General features: G+C 55.6%; 1 long non-coding RNA gene across 1 annotated transcript; it reads right to left on the bottom strand.

Moving 5' to 3' along the window:
* Positions 1 to 940: 940 nt before the first annotated feature.
* Positions 941 to 19,608, bottom strand: LOC121353633. The gene is made up of 2 exons (XR_005955145.1): positions 19,417 to 19,608; positions 941 to 1,145 (listed from the first exon to the last, which is right to left on the bottom strand). It is a non-coding gene; the product is annotated as an uncharacterized LOC121353633 (long non-coding RNA).
* Positions 19,609 to 20,408: the final 800 nt, after the last annotated feature.

The following is a 20,408-nucleotide window of genomic DNA, read 5'->3' as shown; positions in this document are numbered from 1 at the left end:
TCTCTTAAAAGCAAAATCCCAGAAATTCCTTTTTCTTCGTGGAAAAAGTTGCCTGGGGGAGAAGCTCATAATGAAGGATGAAAGCTTAATCCTTGAAGCAGAGCAGGACTGGGGGGGAAGAGTATAAACATGACAGTTGTTGCTCAGTGAGTCGGAAAAAAAAGGTGAAGGGCTGAAAGTTGTGGTGGGGCAGGAGGGCGAGGGCTGTGGGGATGGGCTCTGGAGCCCAGCAGCTCCTCCTCCCTGCCCAGGCCATATCCATCACTCCAGTGCTGGCCGTGACAAATGCACAGGTGATCCTGGCCGTTTCAGGAACAGAAAAATGCTCTGTGCTCTGCTGAGTGAAGGTGGGAGAGTAAATGGTGCTCTGTACTCGGGGACAGCCCTGGGTTACCAGGTGTCAGCGTTAGCAGCACTGGGAAGGAGCTGTAATCAACATCAGGCACTGAGCATTATAAAATAAAGCACCAGTCTGTCAGATTGACTTTTCCACGTTTTCTGAGCTGTCAGCATGGACACTGTGACAATGCTCAGAAAAAATGCACTGAAGGAAGTGAAGCTGCTGCTCACTGCCATCCCTCAGTAACCTGCCTTCTGCAAAGCCAGAGAAAACCTGTTTAAATCAAAGTTAAACCCTCTGCAGTGCTGCCTGGCTGAAGCTGAGCCTCCCTGCCAGCAGGCAGCAGGGGCAGGGCAGTGGCAGGAGGAGAACACAGCTCACAGCTGGGGACAAGGACAGGGGGGTCGTGCACTGGTGGAAGGAGTTGGGCTGATGGTTTGGGGCAGAAATGGGAATTTTCCACAGTGGCTCTTGGCAGGTCCCAGGGAGCCAGGCCAGGTCAGAGCCACTGTGTGTCCCAGGAGGCCCCAAGACAAAAGCTCCCCATTCTGAAAGGGGTTTTCCTTGCACGGCATCCCCAGTCTGAGAGAGGAAAACAAACAAGTTCCACTTCTTTATTTTTAATTGGCAGTGGAGCAGCAGAGGTGGGGTTACACTCTCCAGAGCCCAACCTGCTCTGTCTTTGCTCACTGCACAGCAACGCTGTTTATGGACTCGGATTCCAACCTTCTCCTCTCTCGAGGCTGTGAAGATGTATTTCCTCTTGTGCCATTTCTCCTTCTGGCAAGCAGGCTCCCAGGTGGGTCTGGAAAATGTCAAAGTGGGAAATAAAGTTGTTCACTGAAAAAAAAAAAAAAAAGAGAGAGAGAGAGAAGAAGAAAAGGGGAAAGACAAAAAGGAACAAGCCCAGAGGTGCAGTGCGAGGCCTGCTGGGAGCCCTCAGGCAGGAGTGAGAGCACTCAGACCCGGGGCAGGATGGAATTCCCACTCTGTGCCACCACGGCTCCGCCAGCACGGCTGCAGGCTCTGAACTTTTCATCCCTGGAACAGGCTGAAAACACAGGGCAAGGCAAAAAGAAATAAAAATAACCCAAACCTGCCCCCTGGCCTGCACAGGACAGCAGAGAGCAGGCAGGCACCTGCCGGGCCGTGGCTCTGCTGAGGGGGTGCCCTGCAGCAGCTGTGCCTGAGGACCTGCCCCTTGCCCAGGCAGGGAGCCCCGGGCACGGAGGTGGCAGGTGACACCGCCGCAGGTGGCCAGGCTGCCGGGGCAGTGCCACCTCCACCTGCTGAGCAGGAAAAGCTGGACCTGCACGTGCTCGTGAGCGTGAGCTGGGGAAGAGCGTCGGGGCTGGGCACAGATGCTGCAGATTAGAGAGGGAGAAGCTGGGAGGTTTCTGCTGAAGACATTTTTCCATTCGTGAGGCCATGGGGTGGAGCGGGCGAGCGGGGGGGCAGCGCCTGCAGCAACAACAAAAGGCAGAACAAGGGGGAGGGGAGCACGAGGGAGAGATTTTTGATTCATACTCAAAAATTACCCAAACTTTATTGCCAGAATGTCTACATTTTTATGCGCTTAAGCACAGTGAGTTATGGAAATCTTAGAACAATGGAATGATCTCCTTCATTGCCCTCAATGCGTTCAAAGTCACCACCCCTCCTCACCAAGAGGAATCTCTTTTTCTGTTTCACCGACTTCCAAAAATGCCTCTGCTATCAACACCCTCCACGTGCATCTCATAAATACCAGGGTGGGACACGGGTCTATTGGTGGGTGTTTTTTATAAACCCATCTCTGCCCCAACCCTGACTCAAGAAAGTTTTTATGGCATTTGGTTGATTTGGCAAATTTTCTGCTATAACCTGCCTGAACAAGAGGGGCTGTGAATTCCTTGATTCAGGTCCAAGCTCAGAGCTTTGTGGTTCCCCTGCTCTTGTCTTTGCTCTGTGGGAGTCCCTTATCTGTCAGTCACGTACTGATCTTATAAATCCTCTGCCTCCCCATGTGAGAGCTTTGCAGGGTGTGCCTTACACGCTCCATCTGCCAGGTAAGGAGCAGCAGCGCCAGCAATCCAGCTGCAGCGCGTGTTCTGCAGCCCCGAACACGCGGAATGGGGCGGCCTTGGGTGGGTTTCGGCGCTGTGGAGCAGGCACGGAGCAGGCACGGAGCAGACCCTCCGTTCCTAGCGCAGCAGCCGCACGGAGCGGAGGATGCCCGGCCCGGCAGGGGCGCATCCATCCCGGGCACCGCCCCGAGCCGGGACGCTCCGCTGCGGGAAAAATCCTTCCCACAGCAGCTGTGCCTGCAGGGAAGTGTAACAGCGTGCGGCAAGGGCCAGCGGAGAGCACACGCCAGGGTGGTTTCCTTTGCTGCCGAGATAATTCCTCCCCACCCCTCCAGAACAGCGTCCTCCCGGCTGCAGAGCGCGGCCACACAGGCCCGGGCTCTGATTTACAGCCTGCCAGCTGACGGGGCTGCAGGCAGAGAAAGTGCTGAGGTGGGAGAAAATGAGGAGCAGGCCGGGACGAGTGCCGGGGGGCTGCCGGGGAGGGTTCGGGAGCCGGGCTCGTCCCACCTCGGCTGCGCGCAGCGGCGGCAGTGCGGGAGCGGCTCCAGCTGCGGGGATGGGGCACGGATGGAGACCCCGGCGTCTGCACAAACCCTTCCGATTGTCCCTCATTCCCCAGGCTCATCCTGGCCATCCTGCCCTGCTTCCAGCTCGCTGGGGAGAGGGAAGCTGAGCGAGCCACCGGAAAACGCCTCCAGCCCCATAAACTGACACCATTGTTTATAATATTTGTAAGTGCCACTGCGTGATGATAGCTGCGCTCTGACAGAGAAAATTTACTTTTTTCCTTATTTTTTTAAATAAAGTTAGGAAGTTGCAAGTCCCCCAGAAGATGCTTTGGCCATTATCCTGGGTTTGTTTGTTTTTCTGCTTGCCTGAGGTGACACAGGGAGGGCCATGTTCTGCTGCTGATGTTCTGGCACTGTCACAGCACCCACAGAACCCACAGCACGCTGCTGGGCTCAGCCTGAACCAGACAATCTGAGTCCCTGCTGGTACCAGGCTGGCAGCCAAAATCCCAGGACAGAGCCTTTTCCTTCCTTCCTTCCTTCCTTCCTTCCTTCCTTCTTTCCTTCCTTCCTTCCTTCTCCAAAGCCTCTGGAGCCACCCACTGCGGAACTTCCTGGGAAAGAGGCTTGGATTTGAGGGATGGAAATGAAAAGCTGTTGATCTAGGGGATGAAATCTATCAGTGCACACTTCCCATCCCGGGGATGGAGCCATGACTTTGTTGTTACTGTTTGTGTGCAAACACTCCTCCGGAGGAGTCAGGCACTTTGCTGGGGGCACTGCAATTTCCTCCAACCTCCAGTTTGCTTATATTGTGCTAAAACCAAACAAACAATCCCTGAAAGGCAGCAAGAGCTGCAGGAATCTTCTAAAAAACTTGCAGCAGGGATTTATCAGGGCTTCAGCAGGACACAGCAGGGATTCTGTGAAGACACTGACCCTGCTGCTGGGCACCCTCCAGAGCACCAAGGCCCTGGGTGTCAGCAGATGTGGCTGTTCCAGGGATGGGGCTGACACTTCACTGACCTGTCCTTCCCCCAGCTGAGGCACAATAAATCACAGAATTATGGAATCACAGAACGTGCTGGGTTGGAAGGAGCCCACAGGGGCCATCAAGTCCAGCTCCTGGCCCTGCACAGCACAACCCCAAAACAGCAAACAAGGCCGAGGAAGTTTCTAAACACACTGAAGGTGGTTGAGGGAAAGAGGTTATGAAATGCAATTAAAGGTTTTATAAAGGGTCCTGCTCACACTCCTTGGTCACTGTCTGATGTTGATCACAAATCAGAAAATGAGCTGGAGAACTGAAAGGAAGGGAATGGCCAGGAGGGCAGTGGACTGGTATGGAATCAGCATGGACATAAAAGTGAGTTTGTAACAGCAACCAAGCCACAACTGAGGCACAGTAAGCACCTCAAAACTCGGACAAACTAATTGCAAACCCCATAAACACTGAATGCAGTACAAGCATCGTGAGTCTGACACTCAGCTTCTCCTGCTGGGCTGCTGGTCCAACAGCTCCCAAGCCAGAGATTCCCTGCTCCTCCTTTTGATATGCATCACTCTCGTTTTTCCGTGTTGTTGGACACAAGAAGGAGAAGTCCCTGTGAATGAGCCGTCAGGGCGAGCCCCTGGTTGCTTTCCCAGCTCCTCCCTGAGCCGCTGCCCAGGCACCCGCGAGGAGAACAGCACAGAGAAGGAAAGTGCTGCAGTTTGGGCTGGATAAACAGACCCTGGCAAGGCCCTCGATGTGAGTCCTCAGCCAAGAGCTGCCCGAGCTCTGTGGCCGTGCCCAGGGCCAGAGCTCCCAGGGCTCCACTGCATGGGCCCACTTGGCACACATCCCTCTGTCCATTACCAGCTAATGCAATGGAACTGGCTGACAATGGGCTCAGAGGCTGCCAAAATCCAACATGAGGGCTGCAGATGTCCCAGGGACCGGCAAACCCTGCTGGAAGATCCCTGTGGAATGAAAGGTTAGCCTCAATTTGCTTCAGATGCTGCTCGCCCCGTCCCACAGCCATCGGGAGGAGGGGCCTCCATCGGAGAGAAAAGATAAATCCAGCTCTGTCTCCAGACTGTTATTGTCTCCTCTGGTTCAAATTAAGGGACTCGGGTCATTTTTTATATGTTCCCGTTTGTCTTTTACCTGAGGGCATTGCAGAAAGGAAAAGAGAAAAGGTGAATCTAGCACGAAAGAAGGAAGGAGCAGAGTCTTTAGCAGACAATTAACTGAGCTGACATCGGGCTCTCCCTCAACACCAAAGTGGAGATTAAATGCAGGCAGACACAGCTAATGCCTTGCCAGTGATAAATCAGCACCAGTGGCTGTGGCTGCACAGCAGAACCCAGCCCTGACCCCAGGGATGTCACAGCCCTGACCCCAGGGATGTCACAGCCCTGGCCCCAGGGATGTCACAGCCCTCTACCCAGGGATGGGAGACACCCCAGCTCCCACCAGCACCCCCAGCCTCACCCCAGCACCCCCAGCTTGCTGTCCAAGGCAGGAGTGAAGCTGATGCAAAGATCCAGCCCAGCCACCAGACAGGCTCAGGGTGGCACCAGTGCCACCACCAAAGGCCCCCGTGCACTCATTGCTCCAGGCAACCAAACTGCAGAGGAGAAAACAACATCTTCTCTCACTGGGGGAGGGATCTGCTCCGTGTTTCCACAGCCAGGGCCAAGGGGCTCTGTGCTGAGGCTGGAAACGTGGGCTGACTGCTCAGCAAGCACTCAGAGATGCTGGGTATTTTATCAGCTGCTGTGTCAGAGGCAAACGAACTGCAGGAAGGCTCAGGTGAGCAAATGTCAGCACCGTGGGGAGCCCTGGCAGGTGGGCCCTGCCTCTTTCAGATGCTCACAGGAGCCTGGCTCACCCACATGGAGAAACTGCTTGGCAGAGGGGCAAAAATAGGGATCCAGGGCTCACAGCAGCCTGATGTGGCACAAAACCCCACCCATTGTCTGCCCTTCCCAAGAATTTTACAGAAAGAGAATCTTTAAGGTTGGAAAAGATGTCCAAGACCATCAAGTCCAGCCATTATGTGCCTGTAGAAATAAGCAGCCTCGGATTTGTCTCAAGGTCCACTTCCAGAAGCCAGGAGAGAGGCTGGGAGGCTGTGTGTGCTGGCCCTGAGCACTGAGGCTGCTCCCCAGGGTCAGCTCCCCCTGCCCAGGGACCAGCGGGGCTGCAGAGCCCCTGGGGCATCGCTGGGGTTCCTCAGAGCCTTCCTCCACAGCCAGCCCGCGGCTGAGGAGATGGATTTCTCCTGACAGGCTCCTCACACGCCCCTGTTTGTATTCATTGCTCTTGCCGTGTCTTCTGCCACGCTGGGCAAACCTTGGGGCTGGCCCAGAGCCAGGGCTGGGGGGTGAGATGTGAGCTATTTTCAGGTGTTTTATAAAATTAACATCCCCAAGGTATCCCAGTGTTTGCCAAGGTGAAATCTCTGTCCGTTCTGGATGATTTCATTGCTCAGTGACCCCTTACATAATTTTCCTTTTCTTTTAAAGCAGGGAGATTTCCACTTCCAGCCCAGCTGGCCATCCCTGCAGCACCACGGCCCTTGCCAGCATTGTGTGGGAAGGGAAACCTTGCTTCCAGCACCCAAAAACCCATCCAAGCTCCCAAATCACCTGCACTGCCTTCCTGTGAGTGCACCAGGGCAGCTGAGCTCCCCACAGAGCCCCGTGGTGCCACAGCCCTGGGAATGCCCTGGCACAGGGAGAAAGAGCATTACCTCGCCTTGAATTTCCCATGCTAAAAACAAACCAAAACAACTGCTTCAGTGGAAATACAGAATGAAATTTAGACCTGTGATCTCTGCTACTTTTATCAGAACACAAGAGGCTCTATCCCAAAGCAGTCTCTTCTCAATGTATTTGGTGATTTAATTAAAAAAAAAAAAATTCTCTTTGTCAAAAGCAAATTCATCTCATGTTTCCACTGACAGAAAATGTAAGCTTTTAGAAAACAACAGTTTGATGAAAATCTGTTACTCCTGCCCTGTTTGGAGCACTCAGGGAGAGCTCCATCCCCACACCCAGCACTCGACCTGGCTAACCACAAACCACACGCCTGCCTTGGGTCAGGCTCCTTTTTTCCAGCACTCTGATTATTTTTTCTCCAGGGGATAGGGCTGGGAAGGACTCAGCCTTCAGCTCAAGACAAATCCTGCCCTTTCAGTAAAGTGTAATAAACTTCTTCCCCTGACACATAGGAAAATGTTTTAAGGAAAGACTTTATAGAGAGCATCAATCACTTTGGAGGTGATGGAATTGCTGCAGAATTATAAGCAAGTCTGAAGTGTCTACAGAGGACTCTAAACACTGTCTTCTATTTATTCTCTGTGTCCTTTGTAAATGTAAACTTCTGTGGAGTTCAGAGGCCCTTCCGTCTCCACAGCCTGTCAATCCAGCACCTTTCACCACTGCTAAAATCACAATTAAAAAAAAGGGGGATTACAAAAACAAACACAGAGCTCACGCGCGCGAGTGATGGCTGCGGACTGTTGTGGGAGCGGCGCTGGGATCCTGCCCTGCCCGCGCCTCCGGGCCCTGGGGCAGGGCACAGCCCTGGAGACCCTCCTGCAGCCCCCCGAGCAGTGCAGGAGCCATGGAGACCCTCCTGCAGCCCCCTGAGCAGTGCAGGAGCCCTGGAGCAGCCTCCCTTCTATAGCCCCCCTGAGTACTGCAGGAGCCCTGGAGACCCTCCTGCAGCCCCCCTGAGCAGTGCAGGGGCCCTGGGACTCCCTCCTGCAGCCCCCCTCAGCAGTGCAGGGGCCCTGCAGCCCTGGGACCCCCTCCTGCAGCCCTGGGGTCCCTCCTGCAGCCCCCCTGGAGCAGTGGCCGCTGTCACAGCGGGCAGGAGGCAAGGGAAGAGCAGGAAGCAAGGGAAGAGGCAAGGGAAGAGCAGGAGGCAAGGGAAGAGGCAAGGGAAGAGCAGGAGCGAGGATGGAGGAGCGCTCACGCCCTGGGCACAGCACCCAGCTCTGGGTGCCCCTCCGTGAGCCCATCCCCAGCTCTCAGGGGAGCAGGGAGGGAGAGAAAGGCAGGATGAGGTCTGGGAGAAGACAGGGATGGAGCCCCAGCTGGATGCGGGGTGAGTTTTCCCCCTGCTGAGCGTGGGCAGGTTTTTATCCCCCAGCACAGCCGGCAGGAAGGGTCACGGTGCCCTGGGGCACAAACTGGCACCGGGGCTCTGCAAGGCCCCAGCAGATCGTGCAGAGGACAGGGCACTGACAGCGGGATGGAGCGTGGTGTGGGAGAGCCATCCCAGCTGGAATGCTGCTCAGGGGAGCAAGTGGGAAGTGACTTTTTCTTCCACAGAATGAAAAGAGATAAAAGCTCTATAAAGTCAGGAGATAATCTGTATTAAAAACTTCTCTTTGACATAATAGCTGGGAAAATTACTTTATACATTGAAATATTCCACAGCTGCTCCAGGGGGAAAATTGTGTCTTTTAAAAAACACCTTTCATGAGAGACTTCCTCTGAGCCTGGAGCATCCTGATCCCAGCCCCTGGACACAGGCTGCAGGGGGACAAGGTGCAGTGCTTTGCTCCTGCCCGTGAAGGGTCAGGAAATAAACAACTGGGAGCCTTTTGGCTATTTGCATCAGCAGAGGTTTTGGTAGGTGCAAACAGCTCTACACAAAACTGCACATCCACAAGCATCACTTCAACATCAAGTTAAAGAGGGAAATTCCTGCAAGGGTCAGCCCATGACCCACCTCACCTGTGCCTGAGGGACAGTCCTGGATCCCACTCCTGCCTTGCTGGGAACTTGCTTTACAGTTGATGTGACACTGACTCTTGCCAGCATCTCTAGCTCTCTCAAAAGCCCTTTGCCACAAAACCCAAGTCAAAACGCAATTGTTTCAGCAGAAAAGCAGCATTTTGGAGGCTCCCCTGTAACACCCTCACTGAGTGATGCTGACAGCCCAGAGCTCTGAAAGGCGACGTGGGTTGTGATCCCCATCCCCTGCCAGCCCGGGCTCTCACAGCTGGGAGCGGCCGCATCTCCCGCAGGTGTGCGCCCCTCCCGCGGGCCGGTACCGAGCCGGGCCAGCCAGCCGGGCCGGTACCCAGCCAGGTCAGCCAGCCGGGCCGGTACCCAGCCGGGCCGGTACCCAGCCGGACCGGTACCCAGCCGGGCCGGTACCCAGCCGGGCCGGTACCCAGCCGGACCGGTACCCAGCCGGGCCGGTACCCAGCCGGGCCGGTAGCCAGCAGGTAGCGCTGCGGGTCCGTCCCAGGCTCCGCCGCGTCCCCGCGCCCGCCCTGCGCGGTCCGTCTGTCCGTCCCGAGCCTGCAGGAGCGGGCACCGAGCGGGCGGTGCCGAGCCCCCAGCCCGCTGTCCGCAGGGACCCCGGGGTCCGTCCCCGCCTGGAACCCGTGCCGGGGTCCCCGGAGCCGGACCTGTCCCTCGGGGTCCTGCTGAGGAGCCGCCGCTGCCGGAGCCGTGCGGACCGGGCAGGGATCGCGGCCGCCTTTGCCGCAGGTCTTTTTCCTGGCGCGCTCCAGAATGCTGAAACGTTCCAGCGGCCGCGGCATTCCGCTGCCTCCTGGCTGCCCTGGAACAGCTGATCCCTGTAGGATCGCACCCGCAGCCTCTCCCGGGCTGACCTGCAGCATCCCTGCCTCCCCAGCCCACCCGTGGCCTCCCGCCCTGCCTGCAGCTGGTTTGTTTGCGCTGAAGAGTTGCTGTAGCAGAAGTGCAATTCCAGCAAAAGCTGGCAGGGAATCCAGGGGCCAAGTCCGGAGTAAATTCTGATAATGCTGTGTTTACATCAGGAATTTCTTTGGCAGATTAATCACATGAATGAAGGAACAGATGGGAACTCGCTGCAGACACTGTAACGGGAATTCCAGCGGAGGGCCAGGCTGGCAGCTCGGCCCTGGAAGCGCCACTGCCGGGACCAGCTCTGCAGGAAGCAGGGATGGGGTCAAACAGGGATCAGTGCTGGAGAAAAGCAGCACCCAGAGGGGAACTCTCCTCCAAGAGCCCGTGGAGAGCAGCCAGGCCAGCAGCTCGTCCCCTGGCACACGCCAGCCTGTCCTTCCAAGGCTTGTGACATCCAAGAAACGAGGGGTGTCAAGGGCATCATTTCAGGAATGGTGTCATGCTCCTGCTGCCAGCCTCACCCTCACCACCTGCTGGTTCTACCAGCTCTGGACTCAGGTTGCAGTCGGGGTTTGAAAGTACACAAGGTCAGAATTGCCCAGGGAGCAGGTGACAGCCCGGGCACAGTCAGTCAGTGCAGGACAGACACAGCCACCACCACCCTGCCTTTTATTTCCCAGTGGCTGGGGTGCCAAACTGCTCCCAGTCTGGGGGATTATTCCCAGAGTCAGCCACTCAGGAACAGGCCACGTGCCCGTTGAAACAGCCATTTGCATCAGCCCATAGCTGTGCCCGTGTGCCTGACCTGCCAGGTGCTGCCCCGGCGAGTGACAGGCTGCCAAGTCTGGGACAGGGCAGGGGGGAGCAGATGTGCTGGGAGCAGAGTGTGGGCAGCTCTTCACTGGCCACAGAAGGCTGTTTGTGAGAGGCAATGGTCCTCCTGCTAGCTGCTCCTTTGTTCAGAACTGTGTGGTCACCTTACAGTGCCTGTGCTCCTCCAGAGAGCTCTGAAGCCAGGCCCCCGCGTGGGCAGCACCCCTGGGCAGATGTGGCAGCGAGCAACAAGGAGTGCTCAGGGAGGCTGTGGTCTACATGTGCTTCACGTGGGCTTAACTGCACGCCAGGATCTCATAATCCCTCTTGCAATAAAACTGCACACAGATTTACTGAGCGTGGTTTGTGAGAGCCAACGGGCTGTTCTAATGACACAGCAGCTTGCTGAGGAAACACCACTTCTCTCCTGGGTCCTCCCAAGGTGCCCCAAGAGACGGCTCCAAGTGAAGGGCACCGATTAGACCACAACAGTCTCTTGCAGAGTAACAGATTCAGATTAGCCAGGGTAGACTGGAGACATTTTGATCTCTCCATAAGGCTTTCCAGTGTGGCTGAGAGCTCACCAGCGGCACTAGCCCTGGAAGTGCCAATACACACGTTCCCCATTCTCCTCCCAAGCCCTGGGCTGCACCAGCAGGCCACAGCCCAGCTCTGGCTGCCACAGCAGGAGGGACAGGGGCTCAGGTGTGTCCTGCCCGGCCCCCTGCCCCGGCTCCATAGCCAGCTCCTGGGAGCCAGCTCTTGGAGCCAACACGGCTTCCTGCTCTGGGGCCAAACTGCCCTGGGGCCAAACTCTGCCCTGGGGCTGCACAGGGGAACACACGGGACGCTGCAGCCGGGAGCCCGTAAAACCCAGCGCGGTGTTACTCATCAGCTCCCCCGTGCTCCTCCCTCTGCTGGGGGACATGGCTCTCGCGGAGCAGCCCAGAGCTGCTTGTGTGTCTGTCAGCTCCCACAAACAGCCCTGCTTAGTGCCACGAGGGGAGAGGGCGCTTGGGAGCCCCGGCCAAAAATAACAAGTTTAAAGCACGATATCCTGGCCAGCTCAATGGCTCCATCCCTCTGCCAGCTGGCCAAGCAGCGCCCTGGGGAAGCAGGGTCTGAGGGCCAGGGTGCCCCAGCATGAGCAAAGCTCTGTCCCCCTGTCCGCTGTCCCAGCACCCGCCGCATCGCCGGCTGCATTTCCTGCTGCATGGCTGCACCACCCGCTGCATCGCCCGCTGCATGGCCCCATTGTCCGCTGCATGACCGCATTTCCTGCTGCATGGCTGCATTGTCTGCTGCATGGATGCATCACCCGCTGCATGGATGCATTGCCCACTGCATTTCCTGCTGCATGGCTGCATCGCCCGCTGCATCGCCTGCTGCATGGCCCCATTGTCCGCTGCATGGCTGCATCAACCGCTGCATTGCCCGTTGCATGGCCCCATTGTCCGCTGCATGACCGCATTTCCTGCTGCATGGCTTCATTGCCCGCTGCATTGCCTGCTGCATGGCTGCATTGTCTGCTGCATTGCCCGCTGCATGGCCACATTGGCTGCTGCATGGCTGCATTGCCTGCTGCATTGCCCGCTGCACGGCCGCGCGTGCTCCAGCGCCGGAGCGGGGAATCGCACGCCATTAACATTCCCACAGTGACATCTCCAAAATACTTCAGGGATAAATTGGTTGCTGGCTGATTTGCAAAGCATTCAGGCAAAATTCAGAGGAGGAAGGCTGGTGGGGAGCCAAGCGCTGGCCCCGCGGGAGGCCGCGTGCCCGGGGGTCACTTGGATGCTCATCCCACGGCCCCACAGGCTGACAGCGAACGTGGAGCAGCTCACCCTGACAGAGGGCTCGGGTGCCCGGCGCTGCTGGGTAAACAGGACCATGCCGAATGCACACAGCGACGGGCAGGGCCCTGGAGGCATCCCAGCATCTTCACAAAACCCCAGGGACTGCGAGTGGCACCAGAAGGGACACAGAGCCCAGTGCCCGCTGCCATCCCCACAGCCCTGGGCAGGCACAGGTTTGGCAGGCAGGATTCCGACAGCCAAGGGGGAATTGGTCATCAAAAAAAGCCAGGTAAGACAGCAAAAAGCCCTCACCATGCTTTGCATAGCCACAACATACTCCGTGCAGACCAAAGCAGTGGCCAAGGGCACCCATCAATCTCCTCCAGCCCACCCTGTCTGGAGGTGATGTGGAGTTCTGGGCTCTTACAGGGGTGGAAAGCTGTTGCTGGAAAACCTGAGATAGGAAGAGAAATGTCGCCCCAAATTTATTGTATTTACTTTCTCCAGTGTTTTCAGAATTTTTTAGTCTTCAATAGTTTATATTATACACATTTATCAGCTTTCCTTCAGGCTTTTAACCCCAGATTCACTGTCTCAGGTTATAGTGGAAAGTGATGAAATGGGCATTCCTGGAGCATCTGCTCAGCAGAAGGGTTGTGGCCAAATTTAATCAAATGGCCAAAATTAACCCAGTGCAAGGCTGGTGCACGGTGAAACCTTCAGTGTCCCTGGCACTGTGGACTTCTCGTGGATCTCCACACCCTCACAGTTACCAGAAGAACCCACCCATTTTATTGCCAGCTCTATCCACGTATTTCTTATTCATCAGCACTGGATTATTTTTATTTTTTCAGTGGAGAAGTAGGGAAACCCACATGTTACCAAAAAATATTTGCAACTAAGATGGCCTCTTCTGTAGCAATCTTATTTTTAAAGAGCATTTCCAACCTTCCAAGAAGCCAAGGCAGCCAGGAGTGACACCGACCCCACCAGGCTGTCCTGCCTGCAAGACCCAGCCGCGGCAGGAGGGCAATGGTCCTCGAAATAAGGGCAAATCACACAAATGAAGGGAGGACGTGCGCAAAAACGGCACTTAAATCCTGGCAAATGTAGAGATAATGAGTAAATTAACTCCCTGGCTGTGATCTATTGAACAGCAGAGCCCCAAAAGCCGACAAAGGGATCAAAGCCGGAATTTCCCGTGCTCTGGCCGGGGTGCCCGCCGTGCCCGGGGGGCCGAGCGGCTCAGCAGAGTTCAAAGGAGCCCACACAGCCCTGCACAATTCCCAGGTTTTCTGGGGGCTCGCTCCCCGGAGGGCGGAGAGCGGGGCTGGCAGCGGGGCCGGGGCAGCGGGACAATGCGCGCTCCCGCTGGCAGGATTAGCCATATAGCAGGACAGCTGAATCAGACGCTCAGCCCTTAACAGGATTACGCTCCCGGGAGCTCCAATGAAAATACAGACACCCCGGCCACGGGCAGCCCCCCTGCTCCCAGCGCCCCCGGGGTGTGAGCCTCCGGGGTTTTTAAAGTCGCGATGAAAGCGCGGGGCTGAGCTCCCCCTGCGCCACGGAACGGGCTCGGCTCTCTGCCAGCCGCGGGGGTTTGCACACGGACAGGAGGCAGCAGGTTTTAACCGAAACAGCAGGATTTAGAGTAGATGTTGGGAAGAAATTATTTGTGCAAAAATGCCCTGGCACACGTTTCCCAGAGAAACTGTGGATGCCCCGTCCCTGGAAGCGTCCAAGGCTGGCTGGACAGGGCTGAGAGCAAACTGGTCCAGTGGAAGGTGTCCTGCCCACAGCAGGCCTTGCAAGGAGGTGAGCTTTAAGCTCCCTTCCAACAGAAATCATTTGAAGATTTCAATGATTCAGGCTCCTCGGTGCTCAAGCTGGCCCCAGCTTTGCAGAGCATCCCAGGGGCAGGAGCAGAGGCTGCAGCCACTGGAAGGGCTGGAGCTAATTCAGCATCCTGTCCCAGCAGCACACACTGCCCTCACCCTCACCTCAGCAGCCAGACTTGCTGAAAGCCGCTGGCCGCAGCCGAGGTGTCCCTGCAGCAGGGACAGCGTGTGGCACTGCCGGGGGAGCTGGGACCCCGCAGCACCGCCGGGAGCGGGCTGGAGCCCACGGGGAGCAGGGGCCGATCCTCTGGGCACTCTCTGCAGGGAAGGGGTGTCCAGCAGGACAGCAGATGGGCAGGAGACGAGCTGGAGGGTCCTCTCCACACCAGGGTTGAGGGCCCTGCTGCCGAGTGCGGGTCTTTAATATTCTTCTTTTGGAAGGATCAAACCTTCCATTTCCATGGAAACACAAACCTTTAGGTGCCCAACCTCAGGGTCTCTGCATTCCTCCAGAGAGGCTGGATGCTTCTGCTGTCACACTCCTCACCACCAGGATTAACTGAATAACCAGGTCAAAAGCAGTGCTTGAATTCAGCTCAGCAAGAGGCCGATCTCATTACATCTCTATTTCCTTGAAAAGTGGATTTGCACCAGACCAGACATTTTTAAGGCACAGGGAGGCACCAAGCTAAAGAGAGATGTACGTTTTCCAGGTTAACAATGATTTTCACCTGCTCCAGCCTGGAATCACCACAATAGCAGCACACAGGTTATCAGAGAAAGGCTGAAAGCACAGCTTGCTGCCCTGACTCCTTGTTGGATTTCTGAGAGGCTGGCAGCTGAAAAGCTGATCCAATTTATCCACAGTTCATTATCCAGCATAGCATGACATTGGGACACTCACAGACATAATCCAGCTTCCTCCTGCCTTGCAAGATGTATTGACCAAAGGCAAGAAAACAGAGCATTAATAGCTCTCCACTGTGCAGCTGAATCTGGGCAGCAGCAATGAGATTCTTTGGGCTATTTCTATCCAATCTCACACAAGAGTAAATCAGAAGCTTCTACAGACTTTCCATTAAATTTCTCCCCATTAATACCAACATAGAGATCAGAATTTATCCTTTTTTTTTTTTTTACGTTTTTCTGATATTTTAAAAAATGCTAAAACTCTTCAGCTTCTAGCTGAGCTTAAGATAAAAGTTAACCTCTGAACCACAGCAGTATCTTTCATGTAAGGCACAATACAGAGAGGGCTTTTTGCAGTGGTTTTGCTCAGTAATGTGTGTTTCAGACTGTGTTTTCCCCCATCCTCACCTGACTCTGGGAGGCAGGGTACAAGGAGCCACTAAACTTCACAGGAAATTTCTGAAGGTGGCAAGAGGCACCAAGAGTGCCCATGGAATGAGACTGGCCAGGAGTGAGTACGAACCTTGCTCCATTCCTGGAATTCTTCTGAGCCAGCCTGGACGTGCCACGGAGCACCCTGTTCCAGTGGGAAGTGTCCCTGCCCATGGCAGGGGGTCAGAACACGATGATCTTTGAGGTCCTTCCCAACCCCAACCGTCTGTGATTCTGTGATCAGTAGGAGGAGAGAGGGGCCCTGTTCTCTACCCCCTGACCACCTGAACCACCCTTGAGAGACCATATTTTGTGCCTCCCCAGCCCCGGCTGCTGCCCTGGCAGATGCCCCAGGGCAGCGTGAGGGCTTTGTAATAACCTGTTATCTGATCTGAGCTCTCTGGCCTTTCCTCTCTGGCAGACAGTCCTTCAAACCCATTCAGGGATGATGAGTCACTGAAGAAGCACTTAAAAACCATCCTGGATGATAAGGTTAGAGCTATGTGTGGTGCATTTCCTGCCCTAGTTTGGAGTTATGCTGGGGCTCTCCGCACTTCCTCGCTTATTCCACTTTCTTTCTCCTTCCAAATTCCCCACCATGCTAAGTTGCAATACCTCAAGCAGTTCAGTGGAGATTCATCAGGACTCAGTGACCACGCTGGGCTTCAACAGGGAGCAGGCAGCAAGGATGGATCAGGTTTGGGGAGGCACAGCCTTACCTGCCTCGAAGGGCAGAGAACACCTGTGGGAACTTTGATCAGGAGCTGCTGCAGGGATGCCACCAGCCAGGAGCTGCTCCTCGCTCGGCTGAACAAAGCAAATCACCTCAGCCACTCAGCATGTGGCTCCTTTAGACCCTTCACCATCCTCATGGCCCTCATCTGGACAGCCTCGAACAGCTTTATAACTTCCTTGTACTGTGGTGCTCCCCAGGACTTGAGGTGAGGCTGCACAAGGGCAGTGGGTCACCTTTGCCCAGGTGGGTCACCTCCAGGCAGGAGAAGGTGACCCCTGTGCCCAGGAGCTGAGCGTGGGCTCATGGCAGCAGCATTAAATCCTCAGCTCTGCCAGGCTGAAACCCTGCAGGTGAAACCCACCTGGCCCACAGCCCTGGCTCACAGCGTCCCCCTCGCTACCCGCAGCGGAGGACAAGAAACTTGCCTTACATTAGTGAAATGATTATTCTTAATACCCAGACACCGATCATATTCCTGAGGAAAAGGAAACATAAATCCCTCCCTGCACTGGCAGCAGCAACCCGCATCCCTAGATAGGAGAGAGCTAATTAAACCTGCTCATTCCAGCCAAAGCCCGGCCGGCGTGTTTGTGCGAGCCTTGCGGTCAAAGCACGTGAAGGATTTGGCCCTATTTCCCCATTTTCATTAATCACAGGGAAAATTCTCCACTTAGAAACAATGCTAGAGATATACCTGATAGGGCTTTTTTCTCCCTTGGCCACTTCCCACTTGGCAACAGGGACGAAGTTCTGCCTTTGCAAAACATTTTGAAACCTGTTTCTGTTCCAATTCAGAATCACCCACCCCAAAGCTTTCCAGGTTATCTGTAAAATAAAACCTAGAGAAATTGATGGCTTGAAATGCTTCAAACTGATAAACTCAAAATATATTATTTCAACTGCAATTTTGGTTTGTGTTATAAAGCAGAGTGAAAATGTTAAAAACCACAGAACAAATAGCCTTTGGAAATGGGAAACGTTGTTTTGAAATTGAAGAAATAGAATGTTTTTGCCCTGGGGACCACCTTCCCTTTCCTCCAGAGCTTGACAGAGTTTCACAAAACATTTCAATCTTGATGTGCTGTGTTTTGGGGGGAGCTGAGCTGTGTCTGCTGGGGAGGGTAAGGAGAAACTCCAGGAGCAAAGAGAACGGCTGGAATCCAGACAAGGTGCACGGTGCCACAGTGGGACCGGTCCCTCCAGCTGGGGCTCCAGTGCTGGTTTAGGCTGGGCTTTGTGCCCCTGAGCCCCATTTCAGCCTCTCTGGTAGCGTCCAGAGGAGGCAGAGGTGTGCAGCTGCTCCGGGATGAGGAGCAGGCAGCCCAGGCTGCTCCACTCCTGTAGAACCCCACCTCAAACCCTTCCCTGGTTATAAATAAAGCAGCCGCTGACCTCGGAGATTAATCAGTGGGCTGGTGTCTCTGCGTGATGTCACGCCGTGTTTTTCCACAGGCCTGTCAAGCGTCAGCCCGCCTGACGTGCCGGTGACAGCCCCGGCGCAGATTTACGGCCGCGTTCCGCCGGCTCTCCCGCACCACAGCACACAGATGCCTCTGCAGGGTGATGGAAACCGGGGCTGCTCGCCGCACCGTGGGTATTTTTAGGTGTTATTGCACCATTTCTGGCCTCCGGTGGCTGCCGTGACTAACACAGCTGGATTTGCAGGGCTCCCTCTGAGGCTGGGTGCTCGGGCACATCCAGCTGCTCCAGCAGGAGCCTCTCGGTCTGCTGGGTGAGGAAGGGAGGGATGGAGCCAGGTCCGGGCTGATGCCACAGCATGGGATGGGTCTTGTGATGGGAAACCAGTTCTCTCCAGTGCACCACACCTGGCCAAGGGCTCGGGAAGGCACAAACGCTGCTGGTTGGAAACCCAGGTCTGCCCTCAGGGTTTTAATTTCACTATTTGAACTTCACTCCTGCTTGCAGTTGAACCTACAGCCTGATCCCCTTCCCATGTGTGCCAGGCAGGAGCTGCTCAGCTCCAACAGGCACCAGTGGGCACGTGGGAGGGAGGATGTCCCCACAATGTCTGTGCCCAGGTGGCCACGGAGGCCAAAGGGTCACACACACCACGTGGCAAGGCAGGCACTGCAGGTCCACACAGCAACTCATCAATTAATCTGGGAAGGAGCAGAGCAATTAACACTGGAAGCAGGGGTTGACTAGCCAAGCACACGCTGTCACCCTGCTAACAGGGCTGCCTTGTGCCTGTTTGTTTGCCTTCTGTTTCTATGGAGGTGGGGGCGTAGCGAAGGGTCAGCTCGCTGCTCTGCTTACTTGTATCTATCCAAAACGCATTCTCACCACCTCAGAGCCCGAGGAGATAGCCAGGGGCTAACTGGGGACTGCTCAGCCTTTGGGAGCTGTGCTCTTTTGGGGGATAAAAGATCTTCCTAGCACAGCCAAGTGCTGGGGTCACCAGGACTCAGCACTAGCCACAGGCTCACCTTTGCTGGAGCAGGTGTAGCTCACAGAGGGCCCTGGGCTCCCGTGGCCCCCATGTCCTGCTGCTGTCCCTCAGCAAGGAACCCCCTACCCACCCCAGAAAGGAACCCCTACCCCATCTCCAGACGGCTGGAACTGCTCCTGAGCATCCTCCTTGGCACAGCCTGGGGAATGTGGGGGCTCAGGGCCAGCTCTGCCGGCTGCAGATACCCCAGCATGGAGCAGGACTGCCTGTCCCAAGCTCACCTCTCTCCTGGGGCTCCACGGGTGCCACTGTACTGGGCAGTGACAACGTGCAGGGCTGTGTCCCCTGTGTGCTGTGGCTGGAGAGGAAATGAGCTCCAGGGAGGCTCCAGCAGCACACAGCCCCTCACTGATCCCTTCTCTACAAGTCCAGGAGCTTGGCCGAGCTGCATTATCAACCCCAAAATAAGTTGCCAATAAATATGTCTATAACAGGTCTTTGTTCCCTCAGAAAAAGGGCTTCCCATGAGGTGAGCCAGCCTGGCACTGAGGGTTATCCCAGGACAGTGATTTTTCCCGTGATTATGCAAAGCTCCCAGTTATTCCTGGGACTGCCACGTGAGAGGTGAGCTCCCTCCCAGCACGGGCACTGGGAGGCACGGCAGCAGCCCCAGTGCCTCCCGCTCACACCCAGCACCTGTGCCTGCACAGGGACAGCAGGGACCACGCAGGAGAGACAGCTGGAGAGGGCAGGGCAGGCGAGACCCCCTGCCTCCATCTCCAGACTTCTGCAGAGAAGGGGGGACCTGGAACCCCTCCATGGCTGGCAAACCCTGTCTGATGGTGCCTGGAGCACACTGCAGGCTGGATGGCACCGATGGAGCAGCTCTTTGGAGCAGGGAATGCTACAGACCAGTCTTGCCCATGCATTTACTTACCCTGTTCTCCTCCTCAGGCATAACACTGACCATGGACTGCTCCTCTGCCCCTCGCCACAGCTCCGTGTGTGACACCAGGCCCTGCAGCAGCTGTCCCAGCGTCCTGGCATGACCAGTCACCACCTCCAGCACCCAGAGTGAGTCTGTGGAATGACCGACCTGCTAAGAAAATAGAGAGCCCGTTCCTTTGAAGTTAATGAATCGTGAAAGCCTTTGAAAGCAGAGCCTTGTTTATTTACTCACCACAGCTCATGTGGATGAAGCACCCAGTCATTCTGGGCACTGCTAATTTGAATGGAAGATCAAACATGAGGCTCTGCCCAGTTGGAGGAGTGAGAGCTGCCCGGGCCTCTTCACTGCCCAACACAGGGAGAGCCTCAAAAACCCAGGGCAGTGCGTGGGCTGTCAGGTGGCTTTTATGGAGACAAGCATCAAATAAGCCACAGGCTGACAGAGAAATACGTTATCCTGGATGCAAAGCCCTGGCGTCCAGCCTGAGCATTTCACTTCAACACCAAAATTCAGCTGTGACCCCTGCAGGCAGCATCACCTCCCCTCCCAGGGCTGGCACTGCTGCCTCTTGCCCTCATCCTGAGTTCCAGCCTGGTTAGAGGTCTCTTGCCCAGCCCCACATCACAGCCAAGACCTGCACATGCACATGGACGTCGTGCTTGCCACCTCCTCCCTTTCCCTCCCCACGAGAGCAGGATACTCAGGCTCCTGTCCTTGTGTAGAAACAACCCAGTGACAGAGAAAAGCCCAGCAGAGCATCCAGCATTCTGCCCGCTGTGATGGGTCTTCTAAACAAATTCACAGCCTTCCACAGTCTATAAATATCAGCCTTTCCAGTGCCACCACTTTGGGGATAAGCTGTAATGTAATATTCTGTGTGGGCACTCGGACAAAAGGACAGCACCCCACCAGCATCAGCTTTCTGTCACTGCAGTTTTCTGAAGTATAATTGGATTATAACTGTGTGTGAGCTTCTAGTC

Source organism: Pyrgilauda ruficollis, unplaced genomic scaffold, assembly GCF_017590135.1.
Source record: "Pyrgilauda ruficollis isolate IOZ18807 unplaced genomic scaffold, ASM1759013v1 scaffold100, whole genome shotgun sequence".
Classification (NCBI taxonomy): Eukaryota; Metazoa; Chordata; class Aves; order Passeriformes; family Passeridae; genus Pyrgilauda; species Pyrgilauda ruficollis.
This window is presented reverse-complemented; position numbering and strand designations above follow the sequence as displayed.